This window comes from Camelus bactrianus, chromosome 19 (assembly GCF_048773025.1).
Source record: "Camelus bactrianus isolate YW-2024 breed Bactrian camel chromosome 19, ASM4877302v1, whole genome shotgun sequence".
NCBI lineage: Eukaryota > Metazoa > Chordata > Mammalia > Artiodactyla > Camelidae > Camelus > Camelus bactrianus.
In genome coordinates, this window is record NC_133557.1 from 33,464,099 (window position 1) to 33,485,532 (window position 21,434).

The 21,434-nt window shown below is 44.8% G+C and overlaps 1 protein-coding gene across 4 annotated transcripts in view; it reads left to right on the forward strand.

Annotated features, from left to right (window-relative positions):
• Positions 1 to 21,434, forward strand: part of LOC105083193 (tyrosine-protein phosphatase non-receptor type 20) — a 144,034-nt gene that overhangs the window by 46,354 nt on the left and 76,246 nt on the right. For 2 of the 4 annotated variants that reach the window (XM_074347729.1, XM_074347732.1), the window contains exons 1-4: positions 709 to 1,461; positions 3,281 to 3,336; positions 6,134 to 6,273; positions 8,704 to 9,045. The gene's annotated coding sequence lies outside the window, so the exon portion shown is untranslated. Of the gene's footprint in view, positions 1 to 708; positions 1,462 to 3,280; positions 3,337 to 6,133; positions 6,274 to 8,703; positions 9,046 to 21,434 lie in introns of those variants that run through there. The other 2 variants (XM_074347734.1, XM_074347728.1) reach the window with 2 other exon arrangements.

The following is a 21,434-nucleotide window of genomic DNA, read 5'->3' on the forward strand; positions in this document are numbered from 1 at the left end:
GTTTGTGTTTCCCAGCCTGTACCAGGGTGGTTTCTCCTCTCTGTACTCATGCAGTGCCCTCTGCCTGGAATGCCAGTCCTCTCTTCTGCACCTAGAAATTCCTACTCCATCTTTAAGCATCAGCTTAGATGTCTCTTGGGGTTAGGGGCCCCTCCTTCCTGCTCCCATAGGCTGTGCCTGTGCCGGACAATGCACAGAAAGACACTGAACCATAGTTTCTTGGTTACCGATTGTCTCTCTCCTGCCCTGTGATCTTTGAGAGCAGCTCCCAGGTCTTATTCAACTTTTAATCCCCCAATTCTAGCCAAGCGCTAGCCCAAAGTATGGTGCTCAATAAGGATTTGTACAGTGAATGAATGACGACAAATAGCTCATGGGTTCTAAAAAAATCTGTGAAATGAGTAAATGAGTGGGTAACCGAAAGTTCGGGTCTAGAGAGAGATGCAGATTAGGAAATTCAGAGATGAGTAAGCTGTCAGACTTCTAAGTGGAAGACAAATTCCTTGAAGGAGTAAGCCTGAAGGATCTAAGAGGGAGTCATTCAAATCACGGCCGGCCCAGGGGGCGGGTTCGAGTCGGGCCACGTCCTCCCCCGCCAATGGGAGGTCTCGTTGTCCTCCGTGTCTCCGCCCCTTTCACGGGCCGGGGCGGGGCCAGCCACGCCTGGAGGTAAGACTACACGTCCCGGCATGCAACGCGGCCGGAGCGGAGGAGGAGCCGGCAGTGGGACGCGCGAGGTCTAAGGGCAAGCGGGAAATGGCGGGCGGGGACTGAGTGGGGCGTGCAGGTAAGCCAGCCTGCTGGGGGTCGCGGGCGTGGCCGAGGCCGGGAAGCGGCGGGAGCCGCTGATCCACCAGCATGTGCTGCGGGCGGGCTGTGTGCGCGCGGCGCGGGAAGTGAAGGGACAGAGCGTGCCGTGTGTGAGGGCCGCGTGCGAGATCTGGAGAGAGACGGCCTGCGCCCCCTCCCCTGGTGGCCTGGCGGGCGCCCAGAGCCGGATCCCGCGGTGCGCCGGGACGCGGCCAGGGGAGCCGAAGGAGCCTCAGCCTCTGCCCACAGGTCCTCTGAGCCTCGGTTTCCCCAGCTGTGCCGTGGGCGAGCCGGACGTGAGATCCCAGGCGCAGGGCTTCGTCACTCCCGCGCCCCTACCTCCATCCGCTTCCTGGGAGCGGCGGTTTAAAGTTTCGAAGTCTTGGGCCACGTGGCTCGGCGCGGCCCCCTAGGGTGAGAAGGTTGCTGCGCGTCTGAAGGGTGGATTGCGACCAGCCCTGGAGCGGCGAAAGAGCGCCATTCCGAGAAGGGGCTTCTGGCCCCTTAATTGAGGTGGAGCTCAGGCCTTAGCAGCTCTTCTGTACTGAGTCGGACAGCTTTGGGATTCGAACTTGTGGTGCAGTCATTATTTACCCCATCCATTCTCTCAGCAACTGTTAGTCTGGCGTTCAGGGTGCTGGTGATAGAATGGTAAGCGGGGGTCCCCAGCCCTCCTGGAGTTTAGTCTAAATCTGGTAAGGGAGATAGACATAAATCAAAGAATCACAAAAGTAACTGTACAGTTAACACTCCATTAAGTGCCAAGAATGAGAGACACGGGGATGGCAGATTGCCCCTGTCAGGGATATCCAGGACTGTGTTCCTGAGGAAGTGGATGTTGCTTTGAGATCTGAGAGTAGGGAGGTGCAAATGCCCTGTGGTGGGAGGGAAATTGTTGCCTTTGTACTTTTCTCTGGAAAGTTCTTTGTGGCCTAAGTGTGGAGTACAAAGGTGATACAGGTCCCTGAGAAGAGAGGCAGGGAGCTGGCTGGACCTTACTGTGGGCACTTTGGTCTTCACCTGAAGAGCAGTGGTCAGCCCCTGGAAGGTTTTTAGCTGGTATGGTGGCTATTGACCTAAGCTGGCGGTATCCCTTTAGCTGTGGTGTATGCTCTGGCTTGCTCTCAGGACCTCCTGGAGAGACTAAAGTGTGATGGGCCCTAAAACATTATCTATGCCTTTCCCAATCCTCTTTGGACCTTAGTTGCCCTTCTTACTCCAGTTACATCACTTAATAGCTGCAGGGGGCAAGAGGCAGTACCCATATTCTTTGGGGAATTTGTCTAGGCATACAGGCCTCTCATAGAGCATACATTATAGCAGAAGCAGACAGATGGCTGAGTTTTTAAAAAGTTAATGATACAGTGATCAGGTGATAGTAGCTGCTAGCTGTAAAAATAAGGCAGGTAGGGAAAATAAGGAATGTCAGGGTTAAATTATAAATGGGGTGATCAGGAAGCCCCACTGAGAAGGTGACATTTGAACAGAGACCTGGAGGAAGTGAGGGAGTGAGCCTTTGGCAGGAAAGAGCATTCCAGACAGAAAGAATGGCGAGCCCTGATGGAGGCGGGGTGGCCTGATGTTTTTGAGGGGCACTGAGGAGGCCAGTATGCCTGGGCCCCAAGAAGAGTGAAACTGACCCTTGAAGTCTCAGTGTTACTGGCTCATACTGGGGGCACTGACTAGATTGTCTCGTGTTAGGTGGGTACTGCTGTTGTCCTCATGTTACCAAAAAGAAACATGAAGTTTGAAGGGGTGAAGAGATTGGCCCATCCAGTTAACAGAGGCACTCTGCCTGACTCCAAGTGCACCCTCCGCCACTCTGCCCAGATCCCTGACACTGCCCTCGCCCCACATTACTCATTCAGCCTCCTTGGGGCACTTGGCACCCCAGGTTCTTGACATTTACAGAGAGAGTAGGCTTCTGATCTTGGCTTCATAGGCCTCTGCTTCTCCCAAAGGATTGGTATCATTTGGTTCCAGTCTCTTCCCAGTAGATGAGTGGACTACAGCTGTGTCACCTGGATTGCCTCGGGTGTCTGGACTGTGGTTCTTACTGTCCTGGGGAGATTGACCAGACTGGCCTTGGAAAGCCTTTCGAAAGGTCAGGGAGTGGAAAAGCCCTGTCATGTGGCCCCAAAACCTGGAAAGTGCCCTGGAGACGGGGGACTGGATAAATGCTAGCCTGGAACATTCCAACTCTCTCTGGAACAACCAACTTCTCTCAAAAATACTTCTCACCAGTGTTTTAGTGTAAAAGGTTTCAGCTGGAAATATTTCTCATGCTTGTCTCTGGAAGGTTTGGGTGGTACTGGCAGGGCCGTGCAGACATATTTCCCAGAGCATGAAGACCACCTTCTCACCCACCTGGGCTGGTCATGAGGTCCTAAGAGTGGGGCCCAGGGAGAATAAGGAGGACCCTTAACTGTGCTTGGGGGTTAATTGCTGCTTTCTCTTTACTTCTCTGCAGAAAAGTTTCATGACTCAGCCTATAACCCTTCTGGACACCTATACACACTGGCAACAGTAAGTCACCTGGCTGAAATTGTCGTGTACGGACATCCCAAGCTACCAGCTTGGAATCAACTAGGATGCACTCTGGGCTAAGATCTGTCCCCACAGGCCACTGTAGGTACGGTTATCACCTCCAGGAAGCCAGATCGCAGATACAGGTGTCTGGTAGTGGGAGAGGACACAGAGCTGTGATCAGTGTCTCTTAAGGACAGAAGCTTCTCTGCAGCTTACTATTCATTAAATCAGTAAGCATTTGTTGAGTGCCTACTGAATGCCAGGCTCCGTTCTAAGTACAGAGCCATTGTCATGAGAGAGACAGACATGGTTCCTTCTTCCTTGGAGCTGACAGTGGAGTCCGGGAGGTAAGCATGCCTCAAAGGGTGAAATGCATGAGTGTAAAATGACCACAGTAGTGAGGAGTGCGAAAGAGGTGCCTGGTGCCCAAACCACAGGAACAGGTGAGCTTAGCCTCATCTGGGGTTTTAGGGGAGGCTTCCTTGAGGTGACCTTTGATCTGAGAGCTGCAGGGAGTAGGGGAGTGAACTAGGCAGTAGCTGTGGAGAGGCTGGTGGAGTCTACCTTGCAGAGGGAACTGTGGGTGCTGAGGCCTGTAGCCTCAGGCGTGGTACGGATGAGGCTGGACAGTTGGCAGAGCCCACCCGGTGCAAGACCTGATCATCTATGGGGAGAGGTTACGTCTTTGCCCCAAGAGCAGTGGAGGCAGCCGAAGGGCGAAGTGGACAGCGGTGCTGCACTCTGCAGCATGGCGTGACTAGGCAGATAACATCATCCAGGCAAGAGCTGACGGGGCTTGAGACAGGAGTAACAGAGGAGTAGACGGTAGATTCCAGGAATGGTAGAGGATGAGACCAGTGTCTGTGGGTGGTTTGGAAAGGCAGCCTAGTGACTCCCAGTGTCTGGCTTGTACACTTGAAAGGAAGAAACCTAATTTGAAAGGAAAGATTTCAAGGACATGTTGGATGTGGAATGCCTGTGAAACTTGTAAAACAAGGAAAGGGGAGTGATCCAAGGGTGTATCAACAGAGGAATGGTTTGAGAATGAAGGAGGGGATAATTGTTCTCTCCATGAACTGACCTGACCACAGCCAGCTCGGGGAGTGAAGGACCTGCAGTCATGTCCCATGAGGAGGGATAGTGAATCCTGAGTTGTCAGGATGGAAAAGAAATGGCAAAGGGGCAAGTGAGGGACCACGGTCTGCACATCTTTGAGGACAAAGGGAGTGGAATGTTCTCTGGGCCTGAGAGACTGAAGTGGGACCCATGCGTATCTATCTTTAGGAAGGCAGGTTTCAGCTTCTGAGCGTAAGCAGTTTGTCATGAGAGCACTCCAAAAATGATGAGACTACAGTGGAGCAGTGAGTTCCCTGTCATCAGAGGTGTGTAAACAAAGGCAGGCAATGGTGTGAAAGGGACCCCAGCTTCCAGGGGAGAGCCCTGGCAGCCCTCAGGGCTTAGCTCTCCTCTGCTGCTGAGGGAGCACAGGGCACACCCCCACTTCCTCTCCCAGACCCTCTCCGTCTTGTCCAGGTGTCTAGGGGTTTGCACAGCACTTCCTTCCCCAGAGAACTGCTTCAGTGAGCCGCACCACACACCCCTCCCTGCCCCTGGCCCCTTCTATGGGACACCCACCAGAGCCAGCCTAGCCTCATCGTTTCTGGCCTAGTAGTTCAAACCGAGCAACAAGCTATAGGACCCTGGACAAATTTGGCCTCCCCAAGTCTGTCTACATCTGTAAAATGAGGATAATAATAGTACCGAAAGTGCTAAACCTGGCCATTGGAGATATATCCCCCCCCACCCCTGTATATTGAGCACCTACTGTGAGCTAGATATAGCAGGGAACAAACCAGAGAAAAATCTCTGCCTTTGTCAAACTTACATTTGTTGGGAGGAGAGAGGCAGAAAGAACTGATAGGCGTAATAAATGAAACCTGTATTTGCAGAAGATTCCCAACAGGTGGCCTTCCTGGGAACAAGGGACTGAGCAGCACATCCCAAACTGTGGCAGGCCAACGTCTGTCCCAGCTGGAGAACAAGGGTCGACAGAGACTCCCTCGGGGTTGGGAAGCTGGGGTCAGAGAAGATGATACATGAAAGTCCTGGCAACCCAGCCACCTGGGTGCTTATCCTGCGCAGAGCTGCAGACTTTCTCTTTCACCCTGGGCAAGTCACTTAGCCGTGAGACTCGTGCTGTGCACTCAGGGGCTGTAGTGAGCAGAGAAGGTTCCTGCCAGCCCCCCTGGAGCCTGACTGTGTAGTGGGGGCATCGAGCAGGAAGTAGGTAAAATACCAGGAGGGAGAAAAACGCTCTGAAGAAAGTGAAACAGGATGGTGGGGCAGAGATGTCTTGGGGAGGGGGAGGTGATCAGGGAGGGCCTCTTGAAGGAGGCTGTAATGGAGTTGAGGCCTGAAGACAAGAGGGACCTGGGCAGACTCTTCCAGAAAGAGGGCACTGTGGGTGCCACAAGTTCTACAGGGAGGAGCCCCATGGTTGTGTCAGGTGTCTGCAGTGCCAGCCTTAACTGCTCAGTGATGGTTAGCTGCTGGTGTTACGTGTTTTCCATCTTTCCTGATTGTTTTGAAGACTAAAAGACAATTGTAAAAACACGAGAAATGAGTGAAAATACAGAACGCAAAATTGTACCTACACTGTCTTTCATCGCTGTTTAAACTCTTATTTGCATGTTTCCTTTTGGGTCAGAGAGGATGTGGGAAAATCTTCCTTTTCAACTCTCCTGGGGTTGTCCTTGTCACGTGGTTGGGATAGCCAGTCACGCTTGTCTTGCAGAACCTCGGAGATTGGCCAGAAGTGGAAGGCGGAGGAAGATGTAGCGCTGTAGGCCAAGAAGACCCGTGTGTCAGACCCCATTAGCAGCTGGGAGAGCTCGGAAGAGGAGGTGGCGGCAGAAGCTGAAACCGCCAAAGCCAGTAAGAGTCCTGCATGTTGTGGGTCCCCCATGGTTGGTGCTGGTGGGCTCGGCCCATGGCCCTGCCCTTTCTGGGAACAGGCTGTCAGATCACTTAGAGGCAGGTGTGAACCAGGCGATCACCCCAAGAGAACACAGTCCTCAGTGGTTGAGGATGTGGGCATGGCTCAGAGAGTTGCTGGCATTATGAGCCTGGCTGGGGAGGAGACAGAGACAGGGCGGTGATCCAGGGCAGCCGCAGGGAATCCACCACTGGATCCGAGGAGACCTTTGCAGTGCTTCGGAGGGCCAGCAGGGGGAAGCACTGCCACCTCCGGCCTGGCAGCAGGGGGCGCAGGCGCAGAGTGAGGCTCCAGTGCGCAGGCTCGCAGGAGCCGCCAGGATTGGATGGCACCTATCCCGCAGGACCCGTGGGCCTGAGAACCCAACTCGCGAGGTGGGCGGTTGGCGGGTGGGGCGGTTCGGGCGAGGCTGGGTGCGGCAGGGCCAGGTGAGGAGAGATATTGGGGGCCGGGGCGGGGAGTTGAGGGGCGTCCGCGCCGGGGTGTGAGAGGGCAGACTTGGGCCCACCTAATAGTCTTGAAGAGGCAGATGCCGCTGATGCCCAGGGGCTGAAAGGTGTGGGCTGGGGCCCCAGCCACAGAGAGGCCCCCTGGGCAGGTTTCGGGTGGGCCCTGGGCAGGGTGAGGCCAGAGCGCGCCGCAGCCTCCGGCAGAGACAGCCAGGGCGGGGTGGTGCCGCGCCGTGCTGCCACACGTGTGGGTGCTGTGCGTGACAGGTTTGGGACAGGGAGCGCTTTGGCTCTGTGGTAAAGAAAGACCTTGAACTCTCGCTGAAGCGCGTGGAACTGCTGTGATTGGTAAGAAGCCATAGTCAGGTGCTAGCTCATGGTCCCTGCTTCCTGGGCTGAGGAGGTTTGGAGGCCAGGAGCTCCATTCTCACTCAAGGACCAGTGAGGGTTTGTTGCCGAGTCCAAACTCGTTCTGCTTGCCGCATGACGGGCCAGTAAAAACAAAGGTTATTCTCTACTACAGGCTGAGTGGCCCAGAGAGAAACAGGGCATTAATTCATGATTAATTCCACAGCTATTTTTAAACACCTCCTGTGTACCAGGACTGTTCTAGAAGCTGAAAATATCTATGAACAAGATAGGCAAGGTCCCTCCTTCACGGACTTACATTCCAGGCGGGAGAGAGCCAGTCAAGGCTGAGTTCTGGGGTTTTGCCTTGCTGTTTAATGAGATGGGGAAAACTGTAGGTGAGTTAGGTTTCATTTTTGGAATAGGTGGAGTCGAGAATTATGTTTTGGGTATCTTAGGTTTGAGATGCCTAGTAGGTTTTTTCCAAGATGCAACATATGAACAATATAGTTAAAAAGAATTTTATAGGGAACTCCATACACCCACCACCTAGACCCTACCATTAACATTTAGTTGCACTTGTTTTTTCACAGATCTATGCATCTCTCGATCCCTCTCTCCATCTGTCAATCGCTTGGTGGATTTATTTATTTATTTATTTAGTGGTAAAATGTACATAAGTCACCTAGTAGGTTTTTAAGTTGAGGCATCAAACAGGCCATTGGAAATTTGAAGCTGAAGTCCTGGAGGGTGTTAGGGCTAGAACTGGCCTTTGGAGTGGTCACCATATAGGTGGTATTTAAACTAAGGGACTGGGTGGAACTACCTAGGTGGAAAGTGGATAGAGAAAAGAGAAAGGGAAGCTAAAACGAGAGGGAGCTGGTGGTCAGCCATGGTGAGTGCTACCATGCAAGATGGTTTGGCAATTAGGAGGATTTTAATCATTTTAACAAGAACAACTTTAGTGCAATAGATGGGGCCTTAAGGTCAAGTGGAATTTTGTTTTTAAGACAGAGAAATTCAGAATATGCTTATATGCCAGTGGGATTGAACTCATAGAAAGGGAGAAATATTTGAATAACTGAGGGGAGGAAACTCCAGAGCAGGTGAGTAGTTGGCTTTAAAATGGGCAGGAAATGATACTACATTGTGACTAGAGGGGAAGCCGAAAAAACGGGTGCAGGTGCAGGTAGGTGGTAGAGGCCCCATCTGTCTGTGAAGGTGGTCATTGGCTGAGAGTTAGGGCAGCAGGGGAGCAGGGAATAGATCTGTTAGAACAGGGAGAAAACACATGTGAGGGTCCCTCTGAAGAGTGGGAAAGTGAACTCACTAGGGAGATGGAGTTGGATTGCTAGGCAGTACTGAGTGCCCATTTGAGATGTGGAGTCATGAACATAAAATGAGATCATCCCAGTGGGGTTGTGGTTTCCAGTGGGGAAGTTCAGGCTTGGAAGGATGTTGTAAAGTTTAGTAGATGAGGTAATACATAGAAAACATTTAACACAATAGCAAGCACGTAATGGATGTTACCTGTTTTTGAATTCTCATTTTGTTTCTCTTTTGTTTTTACAGATGTGCCTGAGGAAGGCTGACCTTTACCACCGGACAGTGTCGTCTCCTGTGACATGTTTTCCAGTCAAACCGAAGTCCACCGCAGTTTGCAGCTACTTGGAGGTCTGGCTCCTGGTGTGGTTACATTTATACAGCTTCATAATTGAGTATGTGTGCTAAAAAGCGCCAAACTGTAGCAACCATAGCAAACAGAGCTTTCCATTTTCATGCTGACTCCTAATCTTGGACTGGATCGGCTGGGGGTTTGTCACAGTGGCAGTTCTTAAGTGTTGTTTATCTTTTATTCCTGCAGCTCATATTGGATCTGATGAAATGGGAATCTACAGGATCTACATATCTGAGGTAGTCAGGGGAGAGTTGCAGTTTCATGGGCTGTTATTTTTCCCTGACCCCTTCGGGCTATAGTATGATGCAAATAACATCTGACAGGTCTTCAAAGTGCCAGGCACTGTTGTAAACACATCACATGCATAATCTCGTTTAATTGTCACCTCAACGCAGTGAGTCAGGTACTATTGTTATGTCTATTTTTCAGATGCAAAAATAGGCTCAGAGGGGTTAAGTAACTTGCCCAGGGTACAGAGTCTGATCTCCAGTTTCTCCTGCAGACATCAACTTTTTTTTTTTAAGACGTTGACCATCAATCATCTACATTGTAGTAGAGTAAATAAGATAATGGACTGGAGCAAATTGCATGGGTTCAGAAACTGCCACCTACTAGCTACATGTCCTTGGGTAAATTATTTATCCTCCATGTGCCTTTGTTTCTTTATCCATGAAATAGGAATAACAGTACCTGCATGATAGGGTTCTTATGAAGATCACATGAGTTAATATACTTAATAAGCCTAAATTTGTGCCTGGTTGTTTAAATGCTGCTCTTGTCATCTGCCTGGTACTGCAGCCATGGTGATATGTGTACTGATTGACTCCCCTAAAATCATTTTCTGTGGGTCCTACTGTGGAGTCTAGGTGGAGTTTGGACGTGCTTCTAACTCAGGCATTATCTCTGTTTCCTCTGATTTTATTAGCTCTCTGATGGAAGCAAACCTACCAGTGCTTCTAGGTCCAGAAAACAACTTGAATTTCATTCAGATTCATCTGACCAGTGATATTCATTTAACTTGTCCTGGCATTAGAGTATGTCGTAAAGGGAAATGAGCCTTGGAGAGTAATATGCTTCCATTTTGCCCTTCCCAGGCAGCCTGTTAGAGGGATTTGGTTGGAAAGCCCAATGGACCACATAGCCAGTTCTGGGCACAGTGTATGGTAAATGATGTGGGTCAAGGGGCTGCACGTGAACAGGATCACCAATGATCTGTAAAATTGAAACTTACTGTGATGTGTTGCTTCCATTAGTGATTAAAAGCAACTGGTCAGGCTTGGCATGGGAGGCCAGTGAAAGTTCTAGACGACGTTTTCTGGTAGACAACAGGGAGAGTAAATGCATGGTATAAAGTAGTGGTTCCCAGTGGGTTTGCGTCAGGATAATCTGGAGAGTTTTGTGAAGCTTTGCAGAATGATAGGCTTCACCTCCACAGATTCTCAGTAAGTCATGATGGGGTTCTGGATTCAATCTATTTTTTAAGAGCTCCCAGAATGCCTTGGATGTGCACTTAGCATGGGATATCATTAGTGCAAATCAGTGCTATTCAGTCCTGTTTTTTAAAATCACTGTTCATTGGGATTTTTAAAAATTACTGATGCCCTGGACTTACCCCAGGGATTCTGATTCAAGTGGTTTGGACAAGGTCTGGACATTTAATAATGGTATTTTTGGAAAAGATTCTTAGGTGATTAACCTGCAGCCACGTTTGAGAATCACTAGTATAAATAATCAGCTAGATTTCCCTTCACAGTTTAGTTATTCCTAGATTTAAAATAGATACAGCTTCAGGCATTATCTTGTTAGGAGAGTGAAAAAATTACTGTTTCTAAACTCCTCCATTGCAAATGTTCAATTTAATAATCAAGTAACAAAGAAAGATATGAATCGAGGACTGAATCAGCATTTATCACTGAGCAATGAGGATTTCATGAGGTTTTCCCTGGGAGGAATTAACATTTACTGAGAACTTTATGTGTAATCTCAATCTTAACAACAGCTCTAGGAGGTGTTTATTATTCCCATTTTGTAGATAAGAACTTTGGGGCTTAGGGAGGTTAAGTAACTTGCCCAAGATGTACACCCAAGTATGTACAGCTCCGAAGTCTGGGTTTCATTTCCTCAGTGATTCTCAACCTCTGCTGCATGGTTGGATCACCTGGGGAACTTTAATGATAGATCCTTGGCTCCCATTCTCAAGAGATTCTGACTTCATTGATTTAGTGTGGCCTGGAACTGGAATTTTGCAAAGCTCTTACAGATGATTCTAATCTGGAATCTGAAATTGGCAATCTCTGCATTATACCATGCAGCCTTCTGGGGGGGTGTTCCTAAATTTATTTATGTGTTTAATTTTATGCCAGTTTAATTTTATGGTTGTCCCTCTGTAGAGTGATGTGACGCAGTTCTTTGCCTCCATATATTCACATATCTTAGAGTCCTTTCTGCTCCTTCTTGCCTCTTAATATGTATTGAGTGCCTGGTTTTTGCCATTTTTCTTAGTGCTGAGATGACACAGTGGTGACAAGACAGACCAAGTCACCAGCCTTGTGGTACTTATATTAAGGAGTATACACAGTAAACATATGAGCAGATAAATTTTGACTTACATACATAAGCAAACTTAAAGGTTATGAAAGGTGCTTTTAAGAAAAGTAAAACGGGGCCGAGGCCAAGATGGCGGAGTAGTAGGATGCACGTAGCTCACCCTCTCCCACAGATAGACCAAGACTCACATCCACGGACACACTCAGCCAACCAGAGGACCTGCGGAACTCTGACAGAACATTGTCCTCTCTGACAGAACAAAGATGCCAAAAATCTGGTAGGAGAAAGGAAAAAAGGAAGACGAAAAGGCAAAACAGTGCAGGACTGGTCCCGTGGGGAGGGAGCGGCAAAGGAGGACTGGCGCTCATTCGCTGGGTCTCCCCCTCTCCAATAGAGAGGCCAGTGAGACAGAGGGGGAGACTCCGAGGCTCGGATCTGTACAGAGCAGCCCTTGACTGACAGAACTAAGTTAAACAGGCACAGAGGGTCCCTGCAACACCCAGCCTGAGACCTGAGCCGGGAGCTGGGGGCTGCGAAAGGCTGCCTGAGCTGGGTGGAGGACGAGGACAGCTGCACTGAGGCAGCCCCAGGGGACTGCAGGGTGCTGTGCAACGTGGATGAGTGGGTGCACAGGACAGAACAACCTGGGTCCTCCATAAAACAGCACGGCTGATGTGCCCTGGGGGGAAGAGTGCATACCCCCATCTCTGAAAACCCACGGAAGGTTTTCAGCAAGGAGAGGCAGGGCTCAGGTGCAGCTGCCATATCCTCCGGCGCTTGGCACCCAGGTGGGGGCGGGGGGCGAAACCTGAATCCACACCTGGGGGCTCGGCACCCTCAGAGGCCAGACAGTGACTTGTTTGCAGCCCAAGTCAGGATCCTTCCGCCCTGATGCCTCGCAAAGTTCGCACTGCCCGAACAAACAAGGAGCTGAGTTTGGGCATGGAGCAGGGGCGGGGCTGTTCTGCGGTCTTCCTGGGCCCGCCTGTGGAGCGCCATCCCGGGGCAGAGCGCACGGCGTTGCAGAGCTGCAGAGCGACCAGCTCCGGGAGACGGCGTGTGGCCCCTAGCCTTTCCCGCAGGAACGCTGTGCTGGGAGGGGGCGCGATGGGCTTGCCAACAGGCACTGGGAGCAGCACAGATGAGGGCGCCAAAGGAGGGCCTCTGGAAACAGCAAGTCGAGCTCACCAAACAGGGCGAAGACAGAAAGACTTATCGTTAAGAGCACAGTCTCCAGGAGAACACTCCCTCCCCCTTTTTTTTTTTTCTTGAATCTGTTTTTACGTGTTGTGTTTTCTATTACCTTTTTAATTTTTATTTTTTTAACAATTATATATCCTCCCAGTTTTAATACCTTTTAAATTTTTCTTTTAAAATAATATTATTTTTAAAAATCCATGTCATCATTTTTATTTCTCTTGGTTTTGATCTCCTGTTATTGTTTATACACAGGTTTCAAATATATTTTTTTCCTCTTTTCTCTTATTTTAAAACTTTTTGAGAGATGTCTCAGCCTGATTGCTATTCTGCTTCAACTTACTCTTCAATTATTCATTATACACTGTTTTCAAACCTTTTCTTCTCCCCTTTTTCAAAATTCGCTCTTTATCATCTTTTTTTATCTGTTCTATTTTTATTACTTTTTTAATTTCTACTTTCTAAACAATTGTATATGCTTCTAGTTTTAATTCCTTTTAAATTTTTCTCTTAAAGTAGTTATATTATTATTATTTATTTTAAATCCACCTGATTTCATTTTCATTTCTTTTGGTTTTGGTCTCCTGTTATTGATTATAAATACGTTTCAAATATCGTTTTTGGATCTTTTTTCCTTTTTTTTTTTTAAGGGTTTCTTTAAAAAGACATCTCAAGATGAATGCTAGCCTGATTCAAACTGCGCTTCTATAATTGGTTATACACTGTTTTCAAACCTTTTTTTCTCCCTTCTTTTAAAATTCTCTCTCTCCTTTTTTTTATTTTTTAAGTTTTATTCCTACATAGGCATTAGATAGATAAATAAATAAACTCTTTTAAAGACCACAATAGATAACTGATACTCCATAAGCCACAGGGCCAGAGAGAGATGAGCAAGATGAAGAAGGAGAGGAACCACTCCCAATTAAAAGAACAAGAGAAATCCCCTGAAAGAACGATCAATGAAATAGACATCGATAGCCTGCTAGATCAAGATTTCAAAAACGGAGTGATCAAAGTATTGAATGAACTAAAAAAGATAGTGTTTAGAGATATAAAATATGTCAAAAGTGAAATGGAAGCTATAAAGAAGAGCCAAGTAGAATTGGTAAACTCATTGGCTGAGATGAGAATGGATCTAAAGGCTCTGCAAAGCAGACTAGATAATGCAGAGGAACGAATTAGTGACCTAGAAGACAGGACAACAGAAAGCACCCCATCAGACAACTGCAAGATAAACAAATAAAAACAAATGAAAGAAACATAATGGACCTATGGGATAATATAAAGCATGCCGATCTTTGCACAATAGGGGTCCCAGAAGGGGAAGAAAGAACAAAGGGGATTGAAAAGGGTTTTGAAGAAATCATGACTGAAAACTTCCCAAGCTTAAAGAAGGAATCAGATATCCAAGTACAGGAGGCTCAGAGGGTCCCAAACAGGAAGAACCCAAACAGACCCACACCAAGACATATCATAATCAAGATGGCCAGAGTCAAGGATAAAGAAATGATCCTAAAGGCAGCAAGAGAAAAACAAAGAGTGAGTTACAAGGGAACCCCCATAAGGCTCTCAGCTGATTTCTCTACACAAACACTACAAGCCAGAAGGGAGTGGCAAGACATATTCAAAGTCCTGAATGAAAAACAGATGCAGCCTAGGATACTCTTATCCAGCAAAGGTATCCTTTAGAATAGAAGGAGAGATAAAGAACTTCACAGACAAGCAAAAACTAAGAGTTTAGCAACACTAAACCCATGCTAAAAGAAATATTGACAGGTCTACTCTAAACAAAAGCAGAAGGATGCTACAAAAATGAGAAACTCTTAACTGGAAAGGTGATAACTACTATGAATTCCAAATAGAATAAACACAGAATTGTAAAAGAAGACATCTAAATCATTAAGAGTGGGAGAGGGAAGCAAGGAAAGCCACTGTGGAAAACAGTATGGAGATTCCTCAAAAGAATAGGAATAGACTTACCATATGACCCAGGAATCCCACTCCTGGGCATATATCCAGAAGGAACCCTACTTCAAAAATGACACCTGCACCCCAATGTGAGGGAAGCAAGAAAATATAGAGGGTTTTTTTTCTTTTTTAAATTTTTTGTTTTCAGTAGGATGGGTTCAAGATATAGTAATGGGCTAATAGACTTACAGAAAAGAGTAACCACAAGCTAAAAACTTACAGGGGAGTCACAAAAACTAAATAAAACCCATGATAACACAAAGGAAAATTACCAAACCACTAAAGGAAGAAGAAAGGAACAAAGAGGAAATACCAAATCAACTGCAAACATAAGTTCAAAATGGCAATAAACACTCATCTATCATTAATTACTGTAAATGTTAATGGACTAAATGCTCCAGTCAAAAGACAGAGTGGCAGACTGGATAATAAAGCAAGAACCTTCAATATGCTGCATACAAGAGACCCACTTTAGGGAGAAGGACACATATAGATTGAGAGTGAAAGGATGGAAAAGGATATTCCATGCAAATGGAAAAGCCAAAAAAGCAGGTGGTGTAGTACTAATTTCAGACAAAATAGACTTTAAAACAAAGGCCATAAAGAAAGATAAAGAAGGACATTTTATAATGATTAAAGGAGTGATACAAGATGAGGATATTACACTCGTTAATATATATGCACCCAATATAGGAGCACCTAAGTACATAAAACAATTACTAACAGAGATAAAGGGGGATATTGATGGGAATACAGTCATAGTTGGAGATTTCAACACCGCATTAACATCACTAGACAGATCTTCCAGACACATAAATAAGGCAACAGAAAAATTAAATAATACAGTAGAAAAGTTAGATTTGGTGGATATTTTCAGAGCATTACACCCCCCCAAAAAATAGGATATACATTATTTTCAAGTGCACATGGAACATTTTCCAGGATTGATCATGTACTTGGGCACAAAAGAAACCTCAACAATTTTAAGATAGAAGTTATCTCAAGCATCTTTACTGACCACAATGCCATGAAACTGGAAATCAACAACAGAGAAACAAAGGAGAAAAAAAGGAAAGCATGGAGATTAAACAATATGCTATTAAAAAACCAATGGGTCAATGAGGAAATCAAAGCTGAAATTAAAAAATACCTTGAGACGAATGACAATGACAGCACAACCACACAAAATTTATGGTACACAGCAACGGCAGTGCTAAGAGGGAAGTTTATAGCGATACAGGCCTTCCTCAAAAAAGAAGAACAATCTCAAATAAACAGTTTAGCCCACCAGCTGAGAGAACTAGAAAAAGAAGACCAAAAAACCCCAAAAGGCAGCAGAAGGAAGGAAATTATAAAGATTAGGGAGGAAATAAATAGAGATTTTAAAAGCCATAGAAAAAATCAATCAAACCAAAAGCTGGTTTTTTTAAAGAGTAAATAAAATCAACAAGCCTCTGGCCAAACTCACAAAGAAGAAAAAGGGGAGAGCACAAATTAGCAAAATAAGAAAGGAAAATGGAGAAATCACAACAAATAAAATAGAAATACAGAATATCATATGAGAATATTATGAAAAACTATATGGAATCAAACTGGATAACCCAGAGGAGATGGACGAGTTTCTGGAAACATACTGTCCACCAAGACTGAATCAAGAAGAATCTGAATACTTGAACAAACCGATCACTAGAAATGAAGTCGAAATAGCAATTTAAAAAACCTCCCTACAAATAAAAGTCCAGGACCGGACGGCTTCGCCGGGGAATTCTACCAAACATACAAAGAAGAACTCATACCAGTCCTTCTCAAACTCTTCCAGACGATTGAAAAGGAGGGAATACTCCCAAACTCATTCTATGAAGCCACCATCACCCTGATACCAAAACCAGGCAAAGACACCACCAAAAAAGAGAATTATAGGCCAATATCACTGATGAACATAGACACCAAAATCCTCACCAAAATTTTAGCAAATAGAATCCAACAACACATAAAAAAGATTATACATCATGACCAAGTGGGGTTCATCCCAGGGGACACAAGGGTGGTTCAACATACGCAAATCAATCAATGTAATACATCACATCAACAAGAGAAAGGACAAAAACCACATGATCATCTCAGTCGATGCAGAAAAAGCATTTGATAAAATTCAACACCCATTTATGATAAAAACTCTCACCAAAGTAGGTATAGACAGAACATATCTCAACATAATAAAAGCTATATATGACAAACCTGCAGCCAGCATAGTACTCAATGGTGAAAAACTCAAAAGCTTCCCACTAAAATCTGGGACAAGACAAGGATGCCCACTATCACCAGTCCTATTCAACGTAGTCTTGGAAGTCCTAGCCACAGCAATCAGGCAAGAGAGAAATAAAAGGGATCCAAATTGGAAAAGAAGAGGTAAAAGTGTCGCTATATGCCAATGACATGTTACTATATATAGAAAACCCTAAAAGGTCGACACATGAACTACTAGAGCTGATTGAAGAATTCAGCAAGGTAGCAGGTTACAAGATTAACGTTCAAAAATCAGTTGCATTTCTTTACACTAACAATGAATCAACAGAAAGAGAAATTAAAGAAACAATCCCCTTTAAAATAGCACCCAAAGTAATAAAATACCTAGGGATAAATCTAACCAAGGAGGTAAAAGAATTATACACAGAAAACTAGAAACCATTGATGAAGGAAATTAAAGAAGACTTTAAAAAGTGGGAAGATATCCCATGCGCTTGGATTGGAAGAACCAATATTATTAAAAATAGTCACCCTGCCCAAGGCAATCTACAGATTTAATGGAATCCCTATCAAATTACCCAAGACATATTTCACAGAACTAGAACAAATCATAATCAAATTTATGTGGAACCATCAAAGACCTAGAATTGCCAAAGCATTACTGAAGAGAAAGAGGCTGGAGGAATAACTCTCCCAGACTTCAGACAATACTATAGAGCTACAGTCATCAAGACAGCATGGTATTGGTACAAAAACAGATATAGACCAATGGAACTGAATAGAGAGCCCAGACATGAACCCACAAACTTTTGGTCAACTAACCTTCGACAAAGGAGGCAAGAATATACAATGGAATAAAGACAGTCTCTTTGGCAAATGGTGTTGGGAAAACTGGACAGCAGCATGTAAAGCAATGAAGCTAGAACACTCCCTTACACCATGCACAAAAATAAACTCAGAATGGATCAAAGACTTAAACATAAGACAAGATAGAATAAATCTCCTAGAAGGAAATATAGGCAAAACAGTATCTGACATACATCTCAAAAATGTTCTCCTAGGAACAGTCTACTCAAACAATAGAAATAAAAACAAGAATAAACAAGTGGGACCTAATGAAACTTAAAAGCTTCTGCACAGCAAAGGAAACCAAAAGTAAAACAAAATGACAACCTACAGAATGGGAGAAAATTTTTGCAAATGAAACCGACAAAGGCTTGATCTCCAGAATATATAAGCAGCTCATATGACTTAATAAGAAACAACCAAACAACCGACTCCAAAAATGGGCAAAAGACCTAAACAAGCAATTCTCCAAGGAAGACATACAAATGATCAATAGGCACATGAAAAAATGCTCAATATCACTAATTATCAGAGAAATGCAAATCAAAACTACAATGAGGTATCACCTCACACCAGTCAGAATGGCCGTCATTCAAAAATCCACAAATGACAAATGCTGGAGAGGCTGTGGAGAAAAGGGAACCCTCCTGCACTGCTCTTTGGAATGCAGTTTGGTGCAGCCACTGTGGAAAACAGTGTGGAGATTCCTCAAAAGACTAGGAATAGACTTACTGTATGACCCAGGAATCCCGCTCCTGGGCATACATCCAGAAGGAACCCTACTTCAGGATGACACCTGCACCCCAATGTTCATAGCAGCACTATATACAATAGTCAAGACATGGAAACAGCCTAAATGTCCATCAATGGATGACTGGGTAAAGAAGAAGTGGTATATTTATACAGTAGAATACTACTCGGCCATAAAAACCGACAACATAGCGCCATTTGCAGCAACATGGATGCTCCTGGAGAATGTCATTCTATGTGAAGTAAGCCAGAACGAGAAAGAAAAATACCATATGAGATCGCTCATATGTGGAATCTTAAAAAAAACCAAAAAACAAAAACAAAAAAACAAAGCATAAATACTACACAGAAATAGACTCATAGACATAGAATACAAACTTGTGGTTGCCAAGGGGGCAGAGGGTGGGAAGGGATAGATGGGATTTCAAAATTGTAGAATAGATAAACAAGATAATACTGTACAGTACAGGAAAGTATACACAAGATCTTATGGTAGCTCACAGAGAAAAAAATGTGACAATGAATATATATATGTTCATGTATAACTGAAAAACTGTGCTCTACACTGGAATTTGACACATTGTAAAATGATTATAAATCAATAAAAAATGTTAAAAAATAAAAGGAATATTATAAACTTTTAAAACATTAATAAACTCTAATTTTGAGCTTTCTAAAAAAAAGAAAGAAAGAAAAGTAAAACAGGGTTATGAGTAAAGTGATCCTAACAGCAATGATGAGCGTTCCAGTTGCTCCATATCATTGCCAGAGCTACTTTGTATTGTTGTGTGTGTGTTTCATTTTAGCCTTTCCAGTAGGTATGTAGTGGTATCTTATTTATTTATTTATTTTGCATGTTTTTTGTTGACTAGTGTTGAGCATCTATTCATATGTTTATTTGCCATCCATATTTTTTTGTCAAAGTGTCTGTTGAAATTTTCTGCACATTTGAAAAAATTGGGTTGATTTTCCTTTTTTTTTTTTTTTTAGTTGTAAAGGTCTTTATATGTTTGGGATATAAATAACTTTTCAGATAAGTGTTTTCCCCATCATGTCTTACTTTTGTGTTGTTTTCGCAGTGCTGTCTTTTGAAGAGCAGGTGTTTTTAATGTTTGTGAGCCCAGTTAGCAGTTTTGCTTTTGTGGCCTGTGCTCTTAGCTTCCTGAGGTACATGTTCTCTCACAGCTCAGGAAGCTGGAAGCATGAACTCAACGTGTCGGCAGGGCAGTGCTTTCTCTGAGGGTTTAGGGGAACATCTTTTTCGCCTCTTCCTCTCTTTTGGTGGTTGCTGGCAGTCCTTGGCAGTACAGTTTAATTGGTTGACACAATTCAAATCAAAGCAGTCTGCTTTTCACCCCCAAAACTCATGCCCTTACCATGTGCAGAATACATTCACTCCATCTCAACATCCTCGAGAGGCTTGACCCCTTCCAGCATCAACTCTAAGTCTGATATCTCAACAAAACTTCTCAACTCAAAACTTCCCAAATCTTATCTTGTAAATCATCTAGATCAGGTATTTGTGAGACTCTGGGTATGGTCTATACTGGGGCAAGACTCATCTCCATTTGTTTGTCTTGAAACCTAGAAAACAACGGTCTTATAGGCATAAGATAGACATTCTTATTCTAAAAGGAAGAAAATAGAAGGGAAAAAAAAGTCACAGGTCCCAAGTGAGTCCACACAGCAAGGCCAGTTTCACAAGGTTTCAAGGCCTGAGTATGATCCTTTGGCTAGACCTGCCCTCTGGGCCCGTGGAGGCCCTGTTGACCTCTGAGCTGCCCTCAGTGAAGTCAGCCTAACTGACCTTGGCCTGCAGCAGCAGGTACACCCTGGGCAACTTGTTTCCTGCTTGTAGAGTACAGAAAGCCTGACAGCCCCTCTTCACTTCATTCTAGCTCTGCCCTCTTCTTTCCAGGCTAGCAGTGTTTCTGCTGGGAGGTCTGGCTGGATCCATGAGACATACACCTCATCTCTTTGGTGAAAGTTTGTCCAGCCACACCATTAGTTCTGTTTCCAGAGCATGATACCTTGGATAGGTTGAGAATTTTACAGATTGTCGAGTGTTGGTTCCTTTTTGCTTAATAATTTCTTCCTCAATTTATCTCTTTCCTCTTGCATTTTACTATAAGCAACAAGGAGGAACCATGGTCACATCTTCCACACTTTGTTCAGGAAACTCTGCAGCTGAATAACCAAGCCATTACTTACAAGTTTTACTTTCCACCCAGTAGCAAAACATAATTCAGCCAAGTTTCTGCCACTTTGTAACAAGGACCTCTTTTCTTCCAGTGTCCAAAAATATGTTCATCATTTCCTTTTAAGCCCTCACCAGAAGAACCTTTAAAGTTCATACTTCGAGCAACATTCTGTTCTTGATGATGTATGTATTCTCTAAGACTGTGGATGCATTTTCTACAGTTCCCCTTTTTTGTTGCTGACCCCTCACCAAATCGCCTTTAACATTTGTATTTCTACCAACAGTCTTTTTAAGGCAATCTAAGCTTTTTCTATCATGTGCCTCAAAACTCTTCCAGCTTCTACCATTACTTAATTCCAAACCCATTTCACATTTTTTTTTTTTTTTGGTAATTATTGTAACAGCGCCACACTTTTCTGGTATCAAAATGTGTATCAGTTTCCTAGCTTTGCCGTAACAAAGTACTACAGACTAGATGGCTTAAAAGAAAGAGAAATGTTTTCTTTCACATTTCTAGAGGAAAAATTATAAAATTAAGGTGTCAGCAAGCCCGTACTGTCTCTGAAGTCTCTGTGGAAGGGTCCTTCCTTGCACCTTTCTCATTTTTAGTGGTTGCCAGTAATCCTTGGTGTTCCTTGGCTTATAGACATATGACTCCAATTTTTTCTTTTATCACATGGATTTCTTCCTCTGTGTCTGTGTCCACATTTCCCTTGCCTTATAAAGATACCAGTCATTGGGTTAGGAACTCATCTTCACTTGATTATACCTGCAGATACTCTATAAGTTCACATTCACAGGTACTGGGGGTTAGGACTTCAAAATATCTCTTTAGGGGACACAGTTTACCCATAGCAATCACACAGGAGA